At 36.3% G+C, this 10,639-nt stretch overlaps 1 protein-coding gene across 1 annotated transcript in view; it reads left to right on the top strand.

The window, feature by feature from the left end:
* LOC103893362 (protein eyes shut homolog) overlaps positions 1–10,639 on the top strand; it is a 949,231-nt gene that overhangs the window by 109,301 nt on the left and 829,291 nt on the right.

The raw sequence follows: 10,639 nt of genomic DNA, 5'->3' as shown, positions 1-10,639 counted from the left end.
TATAATAGAAAAGGTTGGTATCTAAAATCTTGCCCTGCAGATGGCTCTGTGGCTGTTCATGTTATATTCTTTTGATCCTTTTCCTCACAACCATATATCAAATCCATCACTGTTATATTTGGAGTTTTATGATGAACCTGAGATATTTCAATAACAAAGTATAAACCAAGACGGTATATGGTTGATAAAGTAAAATTGTGAGTACAAATGAATAATCATGTTCTCTGGTAAAGCAGAAGCGGCTTACATAGTAATATAAAGAAAAAAATAATATATATATACATAGTAATATAAAGAAAAAAATAAATATATATATATATGCAATATGTTCCCTCAGGGGGGATGAGGGAGAGAGCAGAGAGGAGGGAACCTCTCTTTTTCCTGTGTTTTTTTCCCATATCAGAAAACTGGTACGTGGTACGCATTCAACAGTGCTTGTGCAGAAATTACAATCGGGCAGAAAAAGCTCCAAGTTTTGTCCCTAACCAGATGAGGTTTGCCCCTGTGGGTGCAGAACCAGACCCGTCAGCCAGCTGTCAGGCTGGGAATCAATCTGCTTCTTTTCAGAAGAGTGGCAAGCAGTGCCAAGCCCCGCAGGTCTGTGGTACACCCTACATCAGCTTGAACAGCCTTTGTGCAAACTCTGCTGCCACTGCTCCCCTTTGCCACTTTGTAAGTTCTTCCCTGAGGAGCCACTCTCAGTCCTAATGCTCTTTGATAATACTTTATCCCCAGAAGTCTGGCTAAATTTATAACCCAGAAGTAAAGCATCCGTATGCAGAATTAGCAATAATCTCCAGAACTAAGCTACATCAGTCACACTGCTTAGATCTCATAGCCCTAAGATGGCCTCAGACTTATTCTTAGAGAAGCCATTTGTACTTATTGCGTGAGAGGAGAAATAAGTTCTAGATAACATATCCAGAATGAAGAGGAAGTATAGCTGAGAGAAAACATTACTTTGTTTAACAAATGTAGTTCTTTAAAAAAAAAACCACTAGGGTTTTTTAAGGCCCTCTGCACTGTATCAATCAACATTTGTTTTCTGAGTATAAAAAAGCTGTAAAGAAAGAAACATTTAATATGTTTGTGAGAGGAGAAATAAGTTCTAGATAACATATCCAGAATGAAGAGGAAGTATAGCTGAGAGAAAACATTACTTTGTTTAACAAATGTAGTTCTTTAAAAAAAAAACCACTAGGGTTTTTTAAGGCCCTCTGCACTGTATCAATCAACATTTGTTTTCTGAGTATAAAAAAGCTGTAAAGAAAGAAACATTTAATATGTTTGGCATACTATATATTTAAGTAGTTGGTTGAAGTGATAAAATTGTTATGAATATTTATAACAGCTCTACTAGCAATGCTAGAAGCAATGAAAATTGGCACTGCAAAATCTACTGCTCTCAGATGCAACTTTTATACTTAAGTACAACATATAAAATGGATTATTGTCATTTTCCTTCTTAAAAAAACCTAGACTCTCTCCTATTATTTTCTCCCCATGGACTATCTGAGTAATACAGTTTCATCTCTGTGAAGCCACTTTGCCACCTTGATTAATTCTACCGATGTCTCTTCCGTATTTGTCCTTCCAGCTGACTGTTCAAACAGCAGTAGTTCAAAGTCAGATACTTCCATTAGGGGCTAGTTTTGCACAAGTTAATTAGTCCATTTTCTTCTACACAGAAACAATAATTCTACAGAAGAGTTCACATAAATTTTAAAATGTCCTATACAGTTTTGTGCTTCTTCAGTATTTAATTTGAACTTTATCAAAAAAACCTTTTCCTGCTTTTCTTATTCTATTGAAATAAACAGCATCAAAGAACCCTAGGTACATTTCATACATGCTGTTAAGTATCTCTGAGCAGTATAGAAGTTAATGAACAGTAGAATGTTTCATGTAATAAACTAAATATCTTGCTTTCCAAGAGTTAATTTAATTGAAAAATATTTAGTTAAAGCTCTGATCACGTGATACCTTTACATATCTTTATACAATGTATCTTAATTGATCCACTAGAATAGCATATAATATAAATACACAGTAAAATACACCAGAAATAACCAATAAGAATGTTTTGGTTTGTTTTTAAAAAGTATGAGAAGTTGACATAGAAATTTTAACCCATTGTCAGTAAAGTAAACAAAAGCATAAGCCAGCAAAAAAAAGGAAAAATAAAATACACAAAATCAGTAAATATTACAGTGAAAGATGTGCTACATGACCAGTGTGAAACATTGTTTTTTATTGATAAAATGCAATGCCATTTCTATTAATTGCATGCAGAGGAAAAATAATTAGATGATCTTGAGATGGTGAAAGAGACAAATAATATGAGTTTTAGATAATAGGAATGGAAAGACAAAAATACCTCACAAATTTCAAGGAGAAAGGAAAAATAATCTTAAGAAAACAGTGTTCAAATAAGAATGGTATCAGTATTTCTTATTACTTTTAGAGGGAGATGAACACCTGAAACCTGTACCTGGGTGGAATGTCATGTTCATTAAAAAGGGACCATATGCAAACATAAGTTTTTGTAATGTACTTCCATGTTGTAGAAACACAGAAAGGACAATGCTAACAAGCAACTATATAATTTCTTTGTTTTTCAATAAAGAATTATAATTTTTACTGCATATAGTGGAGGCAGAATTAATGTATGTAAAAGTTTAACATGTTGGATACTAAATAGCTGCAATGTTAATAATTACAGCCTTTTTAAAAATTCTTTATTAAGTAAACTTTCAATGAGCTAAGGTCCTATATATTGAACCATTTAGAATTATAAAAAATAATATGTTATTGCCTAACATAGCAGCTGGGCAATTCAAGTATTAAAGAGAACAGAAAAGATTAACTTCATCTGGTATGAAGAAGTTCTCCAGCCAGAAGCATATTTTATTTTCTTTAGATAAGATTTTTAGTCTGTTTGCATCAATATGTATCAACGGACACAAATTGATACAAGAGACGTTCCTACTGGATATAAGGAAAAATGTTTTCACTGTGCAGTCAGTCAAAAACTGGAACAGGTTGCCCAGAGATGTTGTGCAGACTCCAAACTTGGATATTTTCAAGGCTCAAATGAATAAAGTCCTGAGCAACCTGGTCTGATCTCATACTTGACCATACTTTGAGAAGGAGATATTGCTAGTGACCTCTTGATGTTGCTTCCCACCTGAATTATTCTATGTACTATAGTGTACACTAAATAACTAATAAGGTGATCTACAAAGAACAAAACAGAGCAACTTACAGATGATGTCCAATTTTAATGTTTTGAATGAAATAATGCTATTATTGAATAATATGATCTTATTGCATAATATAATGTTCTTTCTTAAAATATTCATGTGATTCCTAAATATTATTTTACCATTTCCCTTGCCAGTGCATGTGTTGACTTCTTATATCCTCAATGCTTGAGTCAAAACTTCACTAAATTTTTCTGTCCTAAAACTATGTTAGGCAACAGTAGAATACATAGGTATTTAAATGGGAGCTATACTAGAACTGGAAATACAGAGTTTACACAAAATGCACAGATTAATCAACTATTCCCCACAGTTACTTAGTTCTGGTAAGTAACACACAGAATCATAGAATCATAGAATATCTCAAGTTGGAAGGGATCTATAAGGATCGAGTCCAACTCCCTGCTCCACACAGGACTACCTAAAACTAAATCATATGACTGAGAGCATCGTCCAGATGCTCCTTGAACTTCGACAGGCTTGGTGACTGACCATTCCCTCAGTGAAGAACCTTTTCCTTATGATAATATATAACAATGTACATTGAAAATGTATTGAGTACATTTCAGTGTCAACTACCTCAAGCTCATAGTTAAGCCTCTCAATGTTTGTTTTTTGTTTTTTTTCTATAGCTATACCTTCATTGTTAGGAGACAATCATAAACATGCAATGTTATATCAGATTATGATATATCAGTGCCCTTTAGTCTCTCCCGAATAAGGTGTACGATCAAAATATTAAACAGTCATCACAATGATAGGTTGTAATCAGAATTCCCTTGTTCATCTTGACACTTCAGCTGAATATGTCTAAAGTCATTAGGCAGCTATGCAAAACAAAAAATAAAGTTTTTATCTGGAATTTTCTGGTTTATGAATTACCTTTTCCAGTGTAGAAACTGGTGGTTCAGAATCACCAGACATTTTTCATATCTTAACAGAATCACAAAAAGCCTCCACAAAACCTCAAAAGCTTTATACAAAGAATTATTTTTTAAGGAAGCAATGAATCACATGGCAACAACTATCCCCAAAACAGAAATAACAAGTAGAGTGAAAGCAGCATCTAATGTTTCTTTTATGTTGGTTGCATAGACCAACCAAAACAACAGTTAGAATATTTTTGAATATTTTTCACATTGAAAAATAATTACACTGAATTTCCAAATAAGATGCCCTGATGATTGAATGATCTTCAGCCAACAGGAATTAAACTGGCATCCCAGAGTAGCAAAGGATCGTGATAACAGGCATACTCACTGAAAACTAGAAAACTCCAGCTTTGATTATTCACAGTTAGGAGCAAATTAAGCAAACAAACAAAACAAGCTTATGTAACATGAGTTTATGAGAAATATGAAAAGGAAGTAGTGGTTGGGTCTTTCACAATTTCAAATTTTTTTACACTCTCCTGACTCAACTAATCTAAAAGATTAGTTGCTTTTGGGTAAAAGCCCTGGACCCTATGAGACCTAAGAATAATCAATAACCTAAGAAAGAAATCTGGACTGAATTTTACTACTGTACTACTTTACTTTTATTAAGAGCGTAGGTTACATTTTCACTATAAATAGAACAACATGTACCTTTCATATCAGCTGAATCATGATGGTTAACAGCAGAAGAGGTGAGCTCCTCCCCCGTCAGTCCCCATATTTTACAATTTTGTAACAAAACAGTACTGTATAAGACCATTGCACCTTCACACATTTGCACTGTGTATATGAAAGCTGTTTGCTCAGCCCCACATCTTGCATAGGAAAGTATGAATTTAATAATATGGAACTGACAACTTTGTGCAACATTGAAACAAGTTCTTTTCCCATGTCTCATGAAAAAGTTCAAGGAATGGGCAAGCTAGCTGAGTTTGAATTATTTTTTAACAAAATCAGTCAAAATCAAGCCTGTGCTCAAGTTTAAACCACTTTTCAAAGATACAGAAATTACCCAAACTTCTTCTTTTCTGACTTCCCTATCTAATAAGGAGCTGGCCTCTTGAGATAAGGAGGATGGTTGTAGAAAGATTCCATAAAAGTTCAGCCAGCCAACTCAGTACTGTGTATTTCTGAAGTTGCTAACTTATAATAAAATTCTTTAACCTGTTTATTAATGCCAGTAAGATCACACACACATTCTCCATGTGCTGTATAAATTTTGTGGTGCCTTCAGCAGCTGTTTCCAATACTGCACAATAAGTTTCTAGTACATGCTACAGCTTCTTGCTGATTATTTTTCATCCTTCAATATCTGCCCTTTCTTCCACTACTAGCAAACACTCAAAAAATGCGCATTCTTAATTTCCCTTTCTAGGGTAGAATTAAATATTAATAAAATTTCATTATTTTATAAAGTCTGATGAAGAGAGAGGTGGCACCTGCTTGAGCTATGCAAAAGTCAAGTTCATCTTCCCCCTCACTAAATGAGACGCGCATGGATAGAATTCTACTTCATCAGAGGGCAGAGGGATACTTGTCACTGTAAAAAAGTAGTTTCTCTTTTCCCCCCACCTGAAAAATGAAAGAATATAATCTTTATTAAAACCAATTAATTAATTCAAGCTATGCTATTTTTCTGCCCAGACCCCTAATAGTTTTACCTGAAATCAGGGGTTCACATGAATGAGTATATCGTATTAGAGATGATGTACCTCATCTCCTAATATCACTGGATATGAATCAGTGGCAAAGGCTCTGGCCCAAGTTCAGAGCGATGAACTTCTCATAACATCTGTTGATGTGAGAGGTTAAACTCCAGTGGAATAGCAGCCTTGCTTACCTTTTTTTACAATTGCTATATATCTATATGCACGTTTGTTATACATCATAAAAGAAGGCTCATTCTAATAAAAATTCTAGATCATTCAAGGTCTGGATAGGGTGAGAGAGGAAGGGGAAAGTAGGTGACTCTTCTTGGTAGAGTACTCCCCTGAAGGGACTCTGGGCTTCCTAAAGAAGTTTGATGAATCTGCAGAGCTAGACTGTCACCTGAGAGATCCCCGCTGAAAAAATTGACCTCTTCATAAACTGCACTGCCAACACATGAAAGAAAATCCATTCTGGACTATGTATGCCAGAGCAGCTGAAGAGGTGCAGGAGTCACTATCATCATAGTAGACAGGATACTACAGCTGTACTAACAGAAAGCTGAGCCTCCTTTGTGGGTCCCTTAGCAACTCAGATCTGGGACTGAATGAGTAACAGAGATCAGCCGCTTCAGCAGCTATCAAGAGCCAACAGGGTCATAATGGCTCATATAACATAAGCAAGATGTGGGGAACTGAATACCTCCACGTACATACTTTGCTAGCTCCAATATACTCTGAGACAACATTGTTAAAGGAGAAGACTAACCAAAGCATTTTCACTGAATCCTTGCAGTCTGTGAAATGGGAGAAGAAATCAGAAATTTCCACACCAGCGTCACTTAAGAGCTATGAAGATGAAATTTCTGCCCTTGGAGTTTCCAAACTTCTAACAGTGTGGAATTTGTTAGGCAGGATATCCACGTGACAAAGCAATGTACTGCCACTATGATTCAGCTCCAGGAGTTTGAAACAGCATGTGTTGCAGTAGTATTTTATATAAATGTGGAAGCAGCCTCCCCCCCCCCCCCCGAATAATTTGCAAGAGAGTAATGTAATGCTTGGGGAAAAAAAAAAAAACATTCACCCTGTGCAATGACAGATATAGTAAGTTAGGACCAACTCATTTTCTCTTTTTATGCTAAAAAGTCATTCACATGTCCTGGTGTATTTACAACATCAATGTTGTAAAGTTTTAAGTCCTTAGCTATTCCAGGCATGGCAGAATTTATTGACAGCTACAGAATTATCCTCATTTAAATTTTTGTACACAGTTTGAAGGAAAAAGATCATAACCTTCTCTTTCATAAAAAGACATGTATTCCAATTGGAAGCAGGACGTGATTAAAAAGATCTCCCCAAATAAGCCCCTCAATCCAGTTCACTAAATAGCAATGTTTGTTATCTATGAATTAAATTTCTTTATGTTCTTTGCAGTTATTATCTTCCTAGTTTGAGTAACTTCTGCAAGCTTCACTTAGGCATGCATTTTACATACAAAAAAATTGTAAGATTTTTTTTTTCCTGATATTAAGCTAAGGATTTAATTTTCTTTATTTTAAAATTTTTCTTGGCTGCATCAACATAGAAAAATAATAATATTCCTTCTTTTTTGTCATTTAGCCAAACAACATGTGCTGAGTTCTTTAAATCTTTTGTCATAAACTGGTCACTCAAGTTCCTAATGTTGAGCATACCTGTAGGAAAAATTGAGAAAATAAATAGTAAGGATATGCACATTACTCCTACTGTATTTGTGGAATGGGGCGGGGGGGAAGAAGTAAATCAGAAAATGTGAGGGTAAGGAAAAACAACGGAAAAGAATATGTAAGACAAAACAAAAATTGAAAGCATTCATACCCAGTTTGTTCTCTAAATTTCGGGTTGAATTGGGGTTTTCTCCATGTATTTTAAAAGTAGCAGAGAACCCTATACACATGAACAACGTCATTTTGCAAGTCATCTTACCAGGCACTTGAAAACTGAGAAGAAAAAAAAACAGGTTATTTTGCCACTTTTCAACAAAACTACCAGTATGCTGTTGGGGTGATTTCAATTCAGCTTAAAAAAATGACTTAATATTGATGGAAAGTGCTGGCTTAAGCATCCCTGAGACTTGTCCTTTAATTATCCTCAAAACAATATAGGTATATTCTGGAAATAGTGATTTAATTCCTGAATGCTGTCTTGCAAGTCATACATTTCACCCCAGGTGCAGAAAAACCACTTTGCTAGATGAAAAGTAAATGTAGTTTTCACAACAACTCAGTCTCTGGCATTTTTTCCCCACTCTGAGAACAGATTTTTTAAATGAACATGTATCCACCAGGAAGAGGGTTAAACTTAAGTAAACTTAGTTGAAGAAGCTCTTTCTTGCATAATAGACTTAAGATATTTAAAGGAAGAAAATACTGGTTAAACAGTTTTAATATTGTAAATAGTAATGTTTAGTAACTGAGCAGATAAAAAGTTGAGTCTAGTCAATGAGAATTTCCAAATAAATACTGTCCTTATGAAAATCATAGAATCATAGAAACAAAGAATCATTAAGGTTGGAAAAGACCTCTAAGATCATCGAGTCCAACCGTCAACGCAACACCACCGTGCCCACTAAACCATGTCCCCAAGCACCATATCTACACGTCTTTTAAATTCCTCCAGGGATGGGGACTCAACCACTTCCCTGGGCAGCCTGGTCCACTGTTTAACCACTCTTTCAGTAAAGAAATAAAAGCAATCATAAAGGAGAAGCTATCCTATAAACTCCATTTTTATAGGTACAGCAGCAGAAAAAAAGGAGACCAAGGATAATGTAAGCCTAATACTGAATGAGATGGCTGACATTCAATGCCTTTGCCCTGTTTTTTACTGGCAATATCTGCTTTCAATGTTCCCAAGTCCCTAAGCCGAGTGGCAAAATTTGGAGGAAAGAGGTACTATCAATGATAGAGGAATGCCAAACTAGGAACTACTTAGTGAGTATATATATATCCAAAGGGCTCAACAGGATGCGTCTAAGGCAGATGAGGGAGTGGATCAATGTAATTAGAAGGTGGTAAAGGCTAGCTTCATCTAATACTGGCTTGCATTAGTAAAAGCATAGTCAGCAGATCAAGTGAAGTCATTAGTCCCTTCTGCTCAGCAATTGTGAGGCCACCCCTAGACTACCATTTGCAGTTTTGGGCTTCAATGTACAAAAAAAAAAAAAAAGATTGACAAAATTGGAACAAGTCCAGCAGAGAGCCATCAACATTGTGAAAGGATATTAGCACGTGATGTATGACGAAAGGCTGAAGGATCTGGGTTTCTTTAGCCTTGAAAACAGAAAACTGAATGGGGATGGAATTCTTTTCTTCAGCTCCCTATTGGGTGATCATAGACAAGACGGAGCCAAACTTTTCTTAGAAGTGCACAGCAAGGGAGTGAGAGGCAACTGGCACAAGTTGCAACAAGGGAAATGCTGACTAGGTATTAAGTAGAAATGGTTCACAATGTGGTGTGAGTGTAATTAAGCATTGTAACAGGTTGCCCAGAAAGGCTGTGGAATTGCCAACCTTGGAGATATTCAGACCTCAACTAGACAAGATCCTGAGCAACCAGCTTGGACTCTAAAGTTGATCTGCCCTGAGCAAGGAGTAGGACTACATGACCTCGAAAGGTGTCTCTCAACCTAAATTATTCTGGGTTTCTATGAATGTAAAATATACTGACATAAAGAATAAATTATATTTTTATAGTTTTGTTTGGGGGAAGCTTTGTATACTGAATGACAAAAGTAGATGTACCCATAGATACAGTTACCTAAACAGGTCACTTTTTTTTTTACATTTTTATAGTAGTGTGAAATTTAACCAAACATAACATCAGGGAGAAGGACAGTACCTAGGGAGTGGTAGATGTTTCTGGAGATTGAGGGGAATGAAATCAGGAAATGTCAGTCATGTCTGGGTATTGTCACAACAGAGTGATGCAGGGATAAGAATTCGGAAAATAAGGACTAAGGAATATACAGCTGCTGGAGAACGTTATATTCTTCCAGGCCCTGGGAATGCAAGTCACACTAATGCTGTTGCATATCATGCTCTGCTTATATCTGGGTCAGTCAGAAGATGACAGTCCACTTTAGCTATCTGCTGTTTCATCAGTTCAACTCAGAGATTCACAATGTGGGATTCCCATCACTGCAGTTCTCTTAAAGGTTTCACTTGGCCACTTGAATACTGTTCATATTTACAAAACTTGTATATCAGTTAGGGAATCAGAGATCACTGTAGTGGGAATGTTTAGAAGACTGATAGGTCGGGCCAGTTTTAAACTTTAAAACAAAACTTTATCTTATTAATTCATAAACAGCATACTTCATGCTAAAAGTTTTTACACATTATTAGTCATTCTCACTATGCCTACATGCTGTTATTCTGTAGCACTTACATTCTAAATTATCTGTGATTATACAATACTATGGAGCTGTTGACAAACAGAGAAGGACTGGTGGGAGATGTGGTGGTCGGAGGCCGTCTTGGGCTTAGCGACCATGAAATGGTAGAATTCTCGCTTCTTGGTGAAGTAAGGAGGGGGGCCAGCAAAACCGCAACCATGGGCTTCCGGAGGGTGGACTTTGGCCTGTTCAGGACGCTGGTTGAGAGAGTCCCTTGGGAGACAGTCCTGAAGGGCAAAGGGGTCCAGGAAGGCTGGACAATCTTCCAGAAGGAAGTCTTAAAGGCGCAGGAGCAGGCTGTCCCTGTACGCCGTAAGAAGAACGGGTGGGGAAGACGACTGGCCTGGCTGAACGGGG

Source organism: Aptenodytes forsteri, unplaced genomic scaffold (genome assembly GCF_000699145.1).
Source record: "Aptenodytes forsteri isolate BGI_AS27 unplaced genomic scaffold, ASM69914v1 Scaffold414, whole genome shotgun sequence".
Taxonomy (NCBI): domain Eukaryota; kingdom Metazoa; phylum Chordata; class Aves; order Sphenisciformes; family Spheniscidae; genus Aptenodytes; species Aptenodytes forsteri.
This window is presented reverse-complemented; position numbering and strand designations above follow the sequence as displayed.